Here is a 17,230-nt window from a genome sequence, read left to right as displayed (position 1 = left end):
ACCATGTACCATACCACTGAATCGCTTTATTAGTATGATAAGGTGATTTAACTTTAATGTTTAAGGAATTTTCAGATGCATTTGCATAATTAAAGTGTAGAGACAGGTGATTTAAGATTATCAAAGATTAAAGTGCCACTGGTTCATATTGATGATGCTTGGTAATGTATTTGGAAGGTAAGGCTCTTTCTATTTCTGTAAAAAAAAACACCTAAATGTACACACATCGACTCACTTTTCCATTGAAAATTAAGATACAACTGCATATATTTTGACTGTGGGTGTAGCGTTCAGACCAGCAGTTTCTTCAAGTCTTCATCCACTCCACTTTTAGTTAATTGGTCAAGACTATGGTAGTGATGGATGATCTTATCTTCAGTAACCACCACCACTCTCACACCATGGGAGTCATCCGCCAACTGACAACCAATCGCTGAGCTCACCACCATATCCAGCCCATCATGGCATCCCCCAGCATTTCTGTGGTAGTGACCGGAGAAAACGGCTTTAACCCCTGAAACATATTAGAAATGACATGAGATTAATATCACTGGTATCTGGGATGGGACACAATGGTCAACTATTCATCCAATTACAATCAATTAGTGAGGCTAACTAGTATTTCTAGATTTTTGCTTGGATATATATATATATATATATATATATATATATATATATATATATATATATATATATATATATATATATACCTATTAGATAAAAAAAAAAAAACCTTTGCCCTAAGAACACATTTAAACCTGCACATCAGTACATTAAACCTGCCTTAATAACATAGTTGACCATTGCCTTAATGTATGCCAGTGTGATTTCAATATGTTCGTTTGTTTAACCAATAGCTATAACAAAAATATGATGAACGTTTACAAAAAATGTACTTTGGAGGGTAGAGTTATTATTAAATTATTATAATTTAAGAGGGTTTTGAACTATAGGTGTTTGAAACCAAATTGGCCAAATGACTGCTAGAAAATACACACATTTGTGTAATTAGACCATTGACTTCAATTCTTATCATTACAGAGATAAAGCCTGTGTAACAACAGCCCCAGTCTCCCCTATATACAGTACATGTCTTTGTTGTGTTGTGTCTTGTGTCTTTTTTATTGTCCCACCACTTTTGTTACATATTTAAGACTCCGTGTCAAATAAAAAGAAGCATTTTATAACATGCTTCTAATATTAGGCACATTTCAGATGAACCAGAAACCAGCCTAAATATAAATGGCTTCTTAAGACCTTAGTCAAATAGTTTGTGGGTCAATGGATTTTGAAAATATGTAGTTTTGCGCAGTCCTTATTGATATCACAAACAAATGACACATCTGTCTGGTTTTGGATGTATTTAGTGGGCAACCAGTTAAAATTAAAAATGTTTGGTGAAATCACACTGTAATTGACAAATTGAAAACAAAGATCTATCATCAAATGGTCCATTTGTAATGAAGCCACCATAAATAACCCTTGAAAGGTGCATCATCTGTGCACAGTCTTATTGAAATGTGCTTACGAACTGCAACTGAATAATTTGCATTTCCTGTTTGATTGTCCATGACTCCACATTGGTAGAGCCATGGGAGCTGACTGCAAATTCATATTGTCACGGTGGGTTCTGCTTCACTTTCAGTTTTCCTTGTATTTCTGCATAACCATTGTGTCTTCTCCTCTCTCCCCAGCAGCAATGGCTGAGACTCTGCTGTTCAGGAATTTTAAGCAATGGACCAAATGTAGAATCAATATAGTCCATCAAACAAATCACCCAGAGTGCTAGGCACAAACGAGTTCTCTATTTTTTGAGGGAAGTGAGGTTGGCGGTGGCACTTCAACACAGTTTACGTAAGGTAGAATTCTGACAAAGGAGGTATACCTGCATAATGAGGTAATGGATGCATTTGGAAACAGTAAACAGAATGCAATTTCACATTAATTGTTCATACAGACAGAGAGCAAAGGTGTCAAAAATCGCAGCATGGATGGTAAGACAGGAGAAGGTACAACAAAAAACAAAAAAGAAGAAATGAGAAAATGATGATTATATATATATACATATATATATATATATATATATATATATATATATATATATATATATATAAAACCAAACAAAAAAACCAAAAAAATAAAAAATAAAAAAATATTGCGTGCTATAATTATAGATTGTTGCTTGCTGGTAGGGTTCATCTAAATTTCACAAGTTGTTCTATGTGCAGATGATAGCTATCTGCAAGCTCTACTGGACATAAAAGACAAGAATGATGCTAATGTAATCACAAAAACAAGCACCATTAAAGCTACCTTGACACTTGGTACAGCACAAAATGCCAAAACATCCCCCAAAAAGCTTTTAGAATAATAACCAAATCATTCTGATGAATCATAATTGCATATAAATGACTTCAATGGGATGATTATACACATTTCAATATTTTGTGAAAATTATGACATCATTTATTCACCCTTATGTTGTTCCAAACTCATATGACTTTCTTGCATCCATGGAACACAAAAGGACATGTTTGGCACAATGACAGTCTGAGGCACTGTTCACATCATTGTATGGAAAAGTGATGCAATGTAAGTGAATGGTGACTGAGGCTGTCTGTCCCTAACTTTCTGCCTATCATCTCCTTTTATGTTCAACTGAGGACAGAAAATCATACAGGTTTGTAACAACATGAGGGTGAGTAATGATGACAGAATTGTCTTTTTTTGGGGGTGAACTATACCTTTTAAAGGGCATTGACAGCGATTTGCAGCAACAAAGCAACCGGAAGTCATTCATTTTCAATGGAAGTTGGCAATTTTCAGCGACAATAAAATCGTCAGTGTGAACGGGGTATTATAGTCATGATATTTCAAATGCAAGATGTTATTTGTTTATTTTTCTGTTCTTATCATCAAGTCTGTGTCTGTGCTGTTTGGACATTGTTTTGCTTTGTATGCCCTAAAAATCTCTGCATTCTGTTATAGTGCCTCAGCGTGCTTGCAGTCGCTTCTTTTCTCGAGTTTTGGCTGTGAACATATCAGTGAGTCCATACTCCCACCAGTCCTGTTATCAGGCTGATTAACAAGCTGTGATCTCTTAACAACAAACAGTGCTGTGGTGGATTTAGTTGTCAAGATCTGCTGTAAATTCAGACCACTCAATGCTCTGTTCAATGTGAGTTTTTGCATGTTTATCTGGAGAAGTCCATCTGAATATGATCAAAGAATATCATCCCAGCGGTGACTGTGGGATTCTCCTCTAATGCCCACACTAGCAGTAATATGAACAGAATATAATAAAATGTGGCAGCATTCCTCACTGTTTTCACATAGTTCAGTGCCTCCAAAAAGTATTTTGACATTTATTTCTTACTTAATGTCTGAATGTCTTTGCAATATATAGAAAATATCAAGTGGCATTTACAAACCAATGATGCTAGACATTTTCTTAGAACTCACTTCGCTTTTTTGAGCCATTTTTGCAATTACATTTAAGGTATGAACGAAGTCAGTTCCCCTTAAATTCACAAAGGTGTCCAAGCAGAGTAACCACAGTTGAAGTGCCTTGCATTAAAGCTGAAGTTTGTTATTACTGTGCCACTAGCGCCACCAAACAGAATTGCATAAATAAACATTGTTTTCAAAACAGCTTTTCGTATATGCCCCCCGTCTGCCATTGGTCAAACAAAGAGATAGTCCCAACCCCCAATTCATGCCATTGGTTGAGTAACATTGTTGGGGCAGATCTAAGCGGGTCAAAACAAGCAGAAATTTTCATAGTGCCACAGAGACACAGTGCTTACAGTTTTCAGGAAAATGTACCTATTAATGGCTTACTTGTTGTCTCTGCATATTAAGCTGGGATAGGTGAAAGTATTTTAACACAGAAAAAGTTTCATGCTTTAATTATGGACATGCTCCATAAAGTTTGACAACCAGAAAGTGTCCAAATATGTTTTGTCATAATTTTGAACAATATATTGGTTGTTTTATGATTTAAAAAATTAAAATCTTCTTTTTGTAAAATGTGTGTTTGTGTTATATTTTTTGTTACATAAAAATTATTATATATTATAATGCAAATACATTCATACATTTTTTAAATGTGCCTTAAGTGTCTTAATACTTTTTTGGGGCCACTATATATTTCTTTCTTACAGCTACTCCTGAAATGTTTTCCCACTGCTTACAGGGACTTATTTCCATCTCCTGACCTGCTTTTTTTTTCTCACATGTTGTAGATACATTTATCTGCCTGTTAATTAATGGGCTCATTGCTGCAAGAATAGTAGCATCTAGGGATCAACATGCCTTTTGGCTGCAAGAGGTGAGATTTGCTAGGAATGAGAGAGAATAGTAAATACTAAAAATACACATTCACATAAAATAAGTAGAGCTCTAGACCAATAAGGAAGCATGACGCTGTTCTGAGTTCATCTCTCTTGAGACACACTAAACGCTGTACTAGAGCATCTATTCCCAGCCAAAGAAGTAACGGATCTGCCAAATTTGGATGATATGTAAATCCTCAGTCTCGTCTATTCAAACAACTCAGACTGCATTAACGGTTTAGTTTGAGGGCTGTGTGTGTGTGTGTGTGTGTGTGTGTGTGTGTGTGCGTGTGTGTGTTTCAGCCTATTTGTGTGCTGTCATTAGGCCACTGAGAAAAATTATTCACCAAACTCCATGACAGATTTTTTTTTTTGTGCAAGGAGAATATTGCTTATGCCTCTTGTATATCACACCCATATATCACTGTAGGTCGCTTTACAGCTCTCTAAATGAGGGACAGAGTACTGTGTGTGGTGTAATTATGATTTAATCCAAATATGCGTAAAAGGCGACTGGCTGGCAGTTTCTATCATGTTGATGCCTGTACACAATGAAGCTATTTCAGGAAAGACATTAAAAAAGGCAGATATTACATGATTGTCGCTTGCAATAGAGATAAACTCTCGAGGATGTGTGCTTTTGTCATGGTTTATCATTTTAATGGGAACAAATTAAAAGCAAGAGCAGAACACGTTTTACCTACAGTAATAATAAGTAGATTTGTTTCACAATAGCAAAAACCCAGAAAAAGCAACAGAGCAAAGTTTATGGAATTCTATAACCTGCAATATTCCTTAAACCAATGAGAGGTGTGCAAAGACATAAGACCCTGTCATTTTCTTAAGTTCAATGTTGCTAAATGGTAACAATTGTCTTTTTGAGACCCTATAATACTCGCTCTTATAATGCAATACTTGATAAACACAAAAATGACAGCTGACACTTTCCTTATGGATATCTGATAACAATGGGCACTCCAGAACCAGTTCCACAAAACAGACTATTCTTCATTTTCTGCCTAAAACAACATGCTCGCCCAGCCTAGCAACAATTCTCAACTGATGACAAAAGTTCCTTTGATTAACCAAAGCCTGCACTAATTCTACTGACTTGCACTGAATGAGAGCCTCAGGCCAGCAGAAATAGCAGAGGAAACACTTGGCTTATCACTGCTAATTAACACACTACAAGATAACACTACTGGCAGTGTGAGAAATGTTGAATGGTAATTTAAAATGAATCGAATTTTGCATTATAATCCAATGAGGGTTCAAAAACACAGGTTGGATTTTAAAATGGAATAAGCACTCTATTTCCGCTTGTCCGTTTATTGTAGTTGTTGAGAGCATGACTGGAGATTTACCAATAAGACTGAAACAAGGATATTTGCAAAGCTTGAAACAAAACCTTTACTTTTAATCAATACTGGTTATTTTAAGCCCTAAAATTCTAGGCTTATGAAAGAGGCCATGAGGATGGACCCAAAAGGGAAACAAAAAATGTCAAATGGTTTTATATTTCTGTGCATGTGAATGAGAAGGTGTCCAAGTATTCAGCCCTCATGATGTACTGTAACCAGTAGTGGTTCTAGCTTGTATGGCGGCAAGTTGTTGACCGGGAGGGGGGGGGAGTGTAGGCACGAGAGGTAGGGTTGATTTCAAATTGAGAACACCACCGCCCTGTCACCCATGCCTAAATCCGTCACTGACTGTAACTAAATAACGACCCACATTACACATTTATGTTCCAGGCAGTACCAGAAATGCACTTGTTTTTATATATATATACAGTACTGTGCAAAAGTCTTAGACACATAAGATGTTTAAAAAAAACATTTGTCTTAAAATAGTTATTTATATCTTCAGCTTTAGTGTGTCATTGGGAAATATACATTTTAGACTCCCAAACTTTTCTTTTGCAAATAGAATAGAAGAACAGGGAGCCCTGCAACAGATGGCATGACCCCCACAGATCACCCTACTGAACATCGAGCCAGTCTGGGAATTCATGAAAAGACAGAAGCTATTGAGACAGCCTAAATCGATAGAAGAACTGTGGTGAATTCTCCAAGAAGCTTGGAACATCCTATCTGCCAACAACCAAGAAAAACTGTGTCCAGGTGTACCTAGGAGAATTGGTGCTGTTTTGAAGGCAAAGTTGGTCACACCAAATATTGATTTAGCATTTTTTGTTTACTGGACTTTGTATGATGTTAACTGATAAATGAAAACTATTTATGGCATTAGTTTTGAAGACTTTTGCACAGTACTGTGTGTAGTGTACTATATATATATATATATATATATATATATATATATACCAAATATATATTTGCACACCTGGAATTGATTTTTAGGAGCATTTTTTAATTTTATGAGGGTATATTTTTATATATAAAAACATATACAGCAGGGGAATTCAATTAAAGTTCCAAGAAGTACGGTCTCTAGATTTCCTTCCCAACAAAGGTCCGGACATTTTCCAAATGACAAAGGTCATTTTTTTTAAAGTAACAGGCCTAATTGTAAATTTCCAAGTTGGCAGTACACTGTAAAAAATGAAATTGCATTTCATCCAGCTCATGGGGGTTTTTGAGTCACAGAAACTCAAAATGTAAATTACTTTGCATCTATATAAAAACACACGTTAGACCAACAATAGTACCCCAAATGTTGTACCAACTAGTCAAACAGAGTTGTCTGAACAAACAATTTCATGTTGAACAGTTTTGCTGATGTGTGAGTTCCCAGCATGAATTGCAACATGAATAAATTATGTGGTTAGTGCTTTAGGCTTGTTCCTTGCTGTTTTCTGACTTTATTTATGCTTTTTGTTGTTGTTGTTGTTGTTGTTTTTCTTTTTGTTTTTTGGCACTGTTGGCACTGTTAGTTAATAGTTGTGTGATGATGTTAGGAGCTCATCTTTTAACTTAATGAGGTTTGTTGATTGTCACCATTATTGAGGTTTGTGTGTTAAGGAATGAGGTCTATTGTGTGTCTACATCAAACAATTGTTCGTACTGTCTTTCCTTGCAAGACATACCTCTCTCTTCAGAGGAAAAGATTGCTGGTAACTCCATAAAAAAGTAATTTAAATGACGACAAAATGAAAGTTCTCACATTGTGAATTGTCAGTTGTAGTGATGGGAAGATCAGATCATTTTACTGACTTGAATCTTTGAGTCTCGTTCAGCAAAATGAATGAATCATTATTCAAGAAATTTCGTTCATTTAAGCGGAATTAAATTAAAATGTTACATTTTCAATAGCCAAATCCCCCCCAACACGTCTACTTACGCAGACTTTGATTATAGTCCCAATAAGGAAAAACTGATAATGCAGCCAAGGACAAATTATGAGAAACAGAAATGATTAGTTCACATCTGGAATCTTCTTGTCCGAGTCGTTCGTTCTTTTGTCATGTGACAGCCATATGTGCATAGCGTATATGCGTGACAAAAGAACAAACGACTTGGACCAGATGACTCGAGAGGTGAACTAATCATTTTTGTTTCCTGTACAGCCCCTATGCGGTTTTTACGTGACAAAAACATTGGAGGTTGCGCAATGCACATGCACAGCCAACACAAAATTAATGAATCACTCTCTGAGACTACTCGTTCTTCTGAGTCACATAAAAGATTTGTTCAAAATGAACTGGCTGAACTAGAAATGTGTAGTGCTCTCAACAAGAATTTTTGCATTTAGTGAACAAACAAATTCACATTGACTAAACAAAGCAATGTTACTGAGGACAATTACTCAAACGTCATTGAGAGAACCCAAAAATCTTACTGCATCATGTTGCGTTGAATTTTTAAGTTTGCTCAACAATTCTTTTTTTACAGTGTAATAGTACTTTGTAAAAGAAGAAAAAGTCAAAACAGTCTCTTTAAACTGGGTAAGGATTGAGACATTGGGGCTCCTGAGACAAAGCCAAAGTAGTGAGGTTTGGGGGATCTTCTATCAAAAGTATAAAATATTTCAATAAGTTCAATCGAGAGCACTTTGTTATAAATACTAAAAAATAAAATCAACTGTTCATTTTGAAGCTGAATGACAACAGTCCAGTATTTGAATATTTTTAGATACTCAAGGGGCATAAGAGGGCTTGTGACTATTAAGGAAATATATTGTTTGGGGGTTCAGGGGTATCCCCTGAGAGAAAATTTAGAAAATATAAAAGTCTGAATAGACCATTGTTATATTTTCCTTAAAATAAAAATCTACCAACAACAAACAATGTACAGCACAATAGTGAAGCTTATAAATACTGTTAGCTAATGTTAAGTAGGTCTATAAATTGTCAGACTATCAAATAATGGAAATGTTCTCATGAGAACTCCAAAATCACATTTGTAGTTGTTTTTCCTTGCCATTTATGCGAGAGATGATCTTTGATTAAAGGCTCGAAACAAGCTGACTAATAAAGCTAATTTTAGATGGAAAAAAACGTAATCGTTTTTTTTTTTCTCCCCTTTTTCCCCCAATTTGGAATGCCCAATTCCCAATGTGCTCTAGGTCCTCGTGGTGGCGTAATGACTCACCTCAATACAGGTGGCGGAGCACGAATCTCAGTTGCCTCTGCGTCTGAGACCATCAATCCGCGCATCTTATCACGTAGCTTATTGAGCACGTTACCGCGGAGACATAACGTGTGTGGAGGCTTCACGCTATTCTCCGCGGCATCCATGCACAACTCACCACGTGCCCCACCGAGAGCGAGAACCACATTGTAGTGACCACGAGGAGGTTACCCCATGTGACTTTACCCTCCCTAGCAACCAGGCCAATTTGGTTGCTTAGGAGACCTGGCTGGAGTCACTCAACACACCCTGGATTTGAACTCGCAACTCCAGGGGTGGTAGTCAGCGTCTTTACTTGCTGAGCTACCCAGGCCCCCCCAAAAACATTATAGTTTAAACTAAAGGCGCTCTGGAAGCACATTGTCCTGTCAAAAATCTGGTTCAGCTGAATGGTCGAATTCATTTCAGACACATGAAGTTGAATTCACTTCGCTTCATTCTCGTTTTCTGCAGTGTGTTTTATGAAAGAATCCAGTATCCATCTAAATTGCTGCTCACAGTATTTCTCCACTATGGTCTACTGTCGTTAAAATAACCACATCTGCAACTCTGCGTGCAGCACACGAAAGGGTATAAATGAAGCGTATTCTGTTAAAGAGAAAATTATTCGAGGATACAGTGCTGAAAGATCAGTGCTATCTGTGCCCAAGCACTTGCGTTGTACACAGATCTGTTGTTTTGTCGCGCTTCACTTGAAGTATAGAAGCGGTGAGATGGGGCAGCAAATGCCAAGATGTCTCGTGGTCCGGATGGAACCAAGCCGAGGTCTGGACCTGGACCGCAGTCTGCTATTTGGTGACCGCTGATATACAGTTACACATAATGGGTCACATTTATGACAAATAATGTTAAATTTCACAGAAACAATCAATACAGTGCCTAAGTCCATAACTACATAGGCCTAGAATAGAATATTATAAAATATATAAAATTTTAGAGAACAGATGAAAACAAGGAATTCCCTGTGGCAAATTTTTTTGACCATTATCTTAAATATATGGGGCTTTTTTTTTTTTTTTTTTACATTCAAAGGCATTTTTACCCTAGGCCCTTGGTACTAACACTGCTTCCATGATTGGACAAAAGCAGACTATACTGTAAACAAGGTCAGTTCAATATTCACCTTGTCCAACCCTGACTTCTGACTCAAGATGAGGGAAAAATCGATAAGTATCACAATATTTTACTTTGCGATACTTATCGATATTCTAACACCAATAACCTATATTTTTTGTTAGATTTTTCACATGACTATTTTGGGGAAAAAGAGACTGAGCTGCACTCAAAGCAAGTGTGTGAGAAGACCAAACATACTGTGCTAGTAGCTCAAAAACAGTCAAATATATATATTCCACCAAAATGCAAATGCAGAACATGCTAAGAATCAGAATATAAGTCTATAACTTGATTCATTAGTAAGGATGATCCTCCATACATCTAGGCTGTGAGGGTTTTCATGTAATGATAAACAGGCTGGAAACAAGGTACGCTACTAGGTTACTACATCTATGCAGCAGAAGAATATAGGTCTGTACACTGCAGATGATTAAAAGAAGAGAATATTAGCTTGATTAGAAACACCACCCACTGTAGCAACCTCAAAGCTATATGGAGTAATCAGCATCTGTTCCCCCCAGGACAGATGTCTCAGAAAAGATCATCTTCTCACAGCACTGTTGCCTGTGACTTAAACCACACTTAAATGTGGTTTAAATCAAACAAATTAAATTTGCTCCATTATATTAAATCTAAGAGCTTGAAGAAACCAGGAAAGTGAGTTTGCCGTCACTGGCTGTGTTTTTCCAAGAGGATTGTTTTCAAGACAATTCCTTTTCTCTTTTCATCCTCCTCATTCTGATCACTGAGAAATTTGAAATGTGAAATGGAAATAGTGAAAGTATTGTTTGGAAGAAAGATGTGGACTGGATGTGTCAGTCCTGAAAGCTCTGATCAAGCCCTTCTCTGTGGACCACTCTAGTGCTGACTCATTTTCATAATACACTGCTCCATTTTCATCAACACACAGCATGTATAAAACCACAGATGAAAGCGGGAATCAAATATTAAAGATTTATTTTTATTTTATTTTTATGACCAGAGAGATTGAATTTTGCTGTTGTGACCATTTTTAATCATTTTTCAATATCTACACACCATAATGCATCTCTCTGGTCACACAAAGATCATTATGGCCTACATTGTTTCTTTTTAACACTAATTTCTCTGCAGCTTCCTTTAGTCCAGAAATTAGTGATAATAAGAAACAATGTAAGAATATTGATCTTTGTATGGTCATAGATGGGTAACTACCTTCAGCCCCCTGGATTTACTTGTTACCTTTCAATCATGCATAGCACAGTAGCTCATATAATGAGTCAAAAGTGAGGTGGCAGCATTATATGAACTGAAAATAAATAGTGTGAATCGATCGAAAACGTTCAGAGATAAATATCAAATGTTGGCTGTAACAATAACATTGTAATTTCTCTTCTCTTGTAGCCATCTGTTTACATCTTCGATTCCTCTATGTCCTAAATCTAAATCTTTATTTAAGTGAAGGGATTGCAAAACCCCAAAAATGCTCATTACAAATCAACAAGAGAATAGCATATTGAGTAATGTATGTCCACACAGCTGTTAAATAAAATAGTACACACTCTGATCCAACCCACTCTGAGTTCTGTAATCAATAATTAAGCTATGCAGAACATGCCACTTACATAGTCTCGACTTATAATAGAATCCGGATTCTGAAACATGCAGAAAGTGTAGAAACAACTTCTACATAATTAAAAAGCCACAGGCAAGACAAAGGCATTACTCCACACCGTGACCATTACAGTGCCATATAGCATTTAAGCTTACATCATTTTGGACCACACCAATAGACCCAGGGGAAACATCACCATAGGTATTTGCATTGTTTCCAGCACTGGTTGTCTTATTTAAATATATATATGTAATTTTTTTATTATTATTATTGTTTAGCATGTTGTTAGGGAAGGGCTGGATTTAGGGGACTGTAAAAAGAAAATCCTGTAGGAAAAACTGGGTATGTGACATTATCAGAGAGAGGGCAAACTCTTTGATACATCATGATACAGTATGTGGTATGATCACTCGAAGCTTTTCTTGTTTGATGTGTAAATCTCAAGTGCTTTGTTCTCACCTGCCTCTTTGAATCTCTGGATCACACGCTCTCTTATACCCCTCTGCAGGTTGATGTAGTCATCCTCTTCGTCAGGTGTATGGAGGAAGAGTGGAATGTGCTGGAAAACGAGCATGTGGTGTGACAGAGTCTGGGCAGCTCTCTGCAGCTTAGCTTAGATGAGTCGAAGAAGAACTGAGAGTTCAGCACCAAACACAACACCCCACCACCCAAAAACTGCAGTAATCATCGCCCCAGTCACAGCAGAACTACTCCACAGTGTCTGGAGTGGGCGTGTTGCCAATGTTGTGATTGCCACTGACAAACACAAGGGGAATGTCAGGGTCAGTGCTTCTCAGAGCTCCTTTGAGATCCATCACCTGGTCTTCTTTGAATGGACTGCCTGAAAATTGGAAAGAGATATTTCTTGTTTGAAAAGCCTCTTTTAAGAGTTCTGATGGGACTGTGAAAGTAAGTGCTGTGATGTCTGGCTCTGATGGCTTCTTTTTAGCCACCACATAAATACCAATTAACTAAATGACAATTTCGTTCAATGATGTCAGTAATACAAAGCCAAAGTCAAAATGCATTTTAACAAGATATCCAACAAAGTTAACATGAAACACATTCACAATCACAACTTATTTTGCTTCCATAATGTGAAATATTTCAGAGTGAAACATGACAGAAAAAAATGGTAGGGCGGGACTTGATTTTATCCAAAATTAAGGTAAGAGGAGTTAGAAGGATTGGTGATGCCAGTAGAGAAACACAGTCGTTTCAGGTGTGTATCGAGTTATTGCATTTTGATAATAGATTCAATTAATTGTGCACAATAAGACCAGGAATGTGCAAAACCTCCTGTGATGTTCAGATGAGTGTTTTTTTTTTTTTTTTTTTAAACGAAAAGAATACTACCACCACTGAAATATAGAGGCTGCTCTTTCCAGATGAAATTTTATTTTAAGAAGTTTGTCCTCACTGTGAAAAACTATAGAGCTAGATAAATGACAAAAAGATTTGAATTTGAATTTCGTAATTTGAATTGTAGACATGTGGCGTTTAACAAATGTAACTATTTTTCTGTGCCGTATTTTATAGATTTGCATTTTTAAACAGCAGATTTTGTGTTCCGAATTTTTTAGAGGTGAAATTAGCTGTAAATATTCCGATTATAAAATTACAGCTGAAGAAGAAATTCAATATTTTAAAATTCAAATCTTACAGAAAGTAGGCCAGAGGTCAAGCATCCGGGTTCCACAGGGAAAAATAGAAGGTTTCAGAGAATTTGAACAGAGCATTTTGGCCAGTCACAGAGCTACAATGGCAATTCCAGCATTTGCAGTGAAAACTTAAAATTTTACATATTTCAAGTTCACATGACCAGTATATATCGAATCATTTCAATGAATTATCATAGACACCTGCAGATAGAGTCCAGACATCAGAAAATGTTCAGTCTAAACAAGTTTTCTTCCACTTGTGATACAGATGTGTCTAAAGTGGACATGAGTAAAAACTTTGTGAAATGAAATGCACAATCCAGAAATAATACCAGCAACATAATATAGAAGGGTTGACACTCCTAAGAACATGTAGTCATTATTTTTTATTAACTGTTGTTTTCACAGAAATTAGGAAAACCCATCGTTAAGGACATGACAGTTGTGAAAACAGTACTTACTTGATGAGGGGGAAATCAAAATGCTAAAACTTGTAACTTTGATATCTGAGACATTTGTATGGCTGCATGATGGATTTAAATAAGATTAAAACTGCGATATGGCCTTGCACAAATACAAAGCCATTATGGGCTGCATTTTTAAATATATAGTCTGAATTGACCGTTTCAGAAAGCGCTGCGCGAGCAAGTGGCACCCTGGCGGGAGTAAAAGTGGAACTCGCAGAGTAGCGCAGCAATTATTATCATATTACAGTTCAAATCACAAAGTTTAACAAAATGGTCCCTTCTCAAATGCTGGCTATAAATGCGCAACACATTCTCACTCCAAGGCGTCAAAGACTGATGCTTGTGCAAGAGCCCAGTGCGCCAATCTACAGACGCTAAAAGCGCCCTCTGGCGTCAGTTTGCAACGCATCCGTCAAGTGCGTTCTTTTCAACGAGAAACCTTTGACGTCAACTGACTGACGCGATGGGCTTTAAAATTTTTGCATCGTTTAATTATACGTTGGGGTACAATTTTGTAATTTGTTATGTTGGGGGTATGATTTTCATTTCATTTGAAATCAGCAACATTTATTCACAGTGATTAATATTTAATCTGTTGTTTATCTTTCTATTTAATCTGTCTGTACACATCCTGCACTGCTGAAGTGACCCGTTTCATTCCGGGTGTATTCTGAGTCTTACAATCATTTTATGTGAAGAACAAACCTAAATGTATGTTTTTAGTCGCCGATCACGGTCACCTGGTGTCCACCGTAACACATCCTGCACAAGTTTCGTTCTAACACTAGTAATTTTATGAACGAATCGTTCTTTTGAACTGGTTCATTTTAGTAAACGAGTTGAACCAGTTCATCAAATTGGACTGAATTATTTGAAACAGTTCACGTCTCGAGTCAACACTGATCCACAAGTTATTCTATCTTAACCTGTCTCTCGAATGTGCCTGACACTCCAAATCGAAATTAGCCGATAACCGGGAGTAATATGAGCCTAGAACTGATGATATCTGCTTTTGCCAAATCTTCTTTGCAATGAACCGTTCCAACTAGTTCCAACTAGACTGAACGCTCCAGTCTCAACAGTTCTCGAGTCAACAGTACAATGATAGCCCTTTTCCACCGAAATTGCGATGGTTCTTGTGCTGAGCCTGTGCTCTGCTGGTTCAGGGCCGGGGCAATCTGAAGCCTATCGTAAACCAGCCGTGCTTTTCCACTGACCTCAGAGTCGAACGGTGACGTAACGGGTTACTGTCTACATGGTGTGACTACCACAAACATAAACAAACATGGCGCATCAAAGTGTATTTGTATTTGGACACATTTAAACATATGGATTAATACAATCCACCGTTATTACATTGCTCAGTATGATGGTCAGAGATGACATCTACGCTAAAGACGATAGGTAATGTATTTATATTATATTGTATGAATTATGGCTTCACTTGCTAAGTTCTGTAAACTGTTACAGTGGAATCATTATTAACATTGGTGTAGCAGATGTTTGTATTTGGATTTTTGCCATAAAATATTATTGACTGAGAATCCCATCGTTACATCCAGCCTCTTTTTGTGCATGAGCTTGAAAACGACATACCCAAAGTAAAACTCTTCCAGTTCTTGAACCATTTGGTCTACAAACACAAACTTGAGCTCGTTTCAAAGTAGACACTTAGACATTTGTTATTCAAGAGTAAAAATTTGTCATTTTAGTATAAAAAAAATTTGTTAGAGCTATTCAAATATCTTGAATAGTGACCGCAATTATCATTTATAAAATACTTTTTTATTTTTAAATATGCTAGACTATGCGCAATGCCCCAAAAACACATCTGATACAAAGCCACTTGTCTGATGAAGATTTTGAAGTTGATATGATCAAAACTCTTTGTTCCATAATGATTTATGTAAGTGTCAGTTGGAGGTGCCAATAGACCACTTGTAGTAACTACATAAACCAAATGTTGAAAGTGGTTCAAAACACACAATTTGTTTATATTTCAATGAAAAATACCACACAAACCAAAATATACATGAAGATATCATTTTTTTTATTTTATTATTTGGGAATATATTATAATGCATTCCATATTTATGCATTTTATAAACAATGTGAAAAGAACATTACAATTTGAAATGTTGCAATGGAAATAAACTTTTACTTACAATAAAAATGCTTCTGTTAATTTTTTCCCCATACAAATGTTAATTGACTCATTTTTCAGAGCTTTTGCTCTGCCATTCACCCAGGATCTTTAGCCACAAGCCGAGGAGTCTCCCTCAGTGAAGCACAACTGGAGCACACCTGCTCCCATTGCAAATTGAACAAAAAGTCAATGCCCCTGGACGTGCAGTTGTACAGGGGGTTTGATGAAAAAATGCAGTCGGGAAGAGCAGTTCCTCCAGGTCCTCTGTGATGGAGACTGAAGCCGAGGAGGGTGGTGCCTCTCAGCTTGAGGCAGAGGCTAAAGGCCCTGGGTGAACGGCAAAGAAAAATCAGTGAAAAAATGACTTGAGTCAATGCATTGGGAGCGTGTGTGCTCCAGGGTCTAACTCACAGTGAGCGAAGCTATGGAGGGTGGCTCATCTCGGTTTGAATGACATGTCCAAGCCCCCTGGATGTGCAGTTGAACAGGGGGTTTGATGAAAAAATGCAGTCGGAAGGAGCGATTCCTCCAGGCCCACGGTGAAGGCGACTGAAGCCGAGGAGGGTGGCGCCTCTCGGCTTGAGGCAGAGGCTAAAGGCCCTGGATGATCGGCAAATAAAAATCTGTGAAAAATTAACTAAGTCAATGCATTGGGAGCACGTGTGCTCCAGGGTCTAACTCACGGTGAATGAAGCCGTGGAGGGTGGCTCATCTTGGTTTGAATGACATGTCCGAGCCCCCCAGATGTGCAGTTGAACGGGGTTTGATGAAAAAATGCAGTCGGGAGTGTGTGTTCTCCATACCCTTAGTGATGGTGACTGAAGCTGAGGAGGGTGGATCAGATCGCGGGTCCAAAAGTCAAGTTCTTTGTCAACAGTACAGCAGTAACACGCTATAACTGCACAACGTGCGTAAAAGTGCAAACACAAACAAACACAGTCCACAGTTTTCCACTCCAAACCTTCACAAATCGGCATCAGGGATGTAAACAACCCTTATATCATTGTTTTCATCTTTTCATTGGCTACACGACCCATCAGTCAAAAATGATCTAGCTTTTCATTGGCCGGCTTTATCCAGAGACAAACATGGATGACACAAATCTTTACATCACTCGCATTTTGAGTGACTATCCAATCACAACTGCACAGAAAATTTTGAGAGAGGGCTCATTTTGTTCGTAAGACCCTCCCAAATATCATGTTTGGGTGTTTTGCTACTGAAACACTACATTGAGTGCAAGATTTTGCAGAGAATGGACATGAATGATAACATGTTGAATATGTAAAATCTGAACAAAGACAGATTGAGCAATAGTTCTTCATA

General features: G+C 37.3%; 1 pseudogene; it reads right to left on the bottom strand.

Annotated features, from left to right (window-relative positions):
* Positions 1 to 290: 290 nt before the first annotated feature.
* LOC127426725 (serine/threonine-protein phosphatase CPPED1-like) overlaps positions 291 to 17,230 on the bottom strand; it is a 42,495-nt pseudogene continuing 25,555 nt past the window's right edge.

The sequence above is a fragment of the Myxocyprinus asiaticus genome, chromosome 36 (genome assembly GCF_019703515.2).
Source record: "Myxocyprinus asiaticus isolate MX2 ecotype Aquarium Trade chromosome 36, UBuf_Myxa_2, whole genome shotgun sequence".
In the NCBI taxonomy this organism is placed as follows: domain Eukaryota; kingdom Metazoa; phylum Chordata; class Actinopteri; order Cypriniformes; family Catostomidae; genus Myxocyprinus; species Myxocyprinus asiaticus.
The sequence above is the reverse complement of the archived record's forward strand: the minus strand, read 5'-3'. Positions and strand labels throughout refer to the sequence as shown.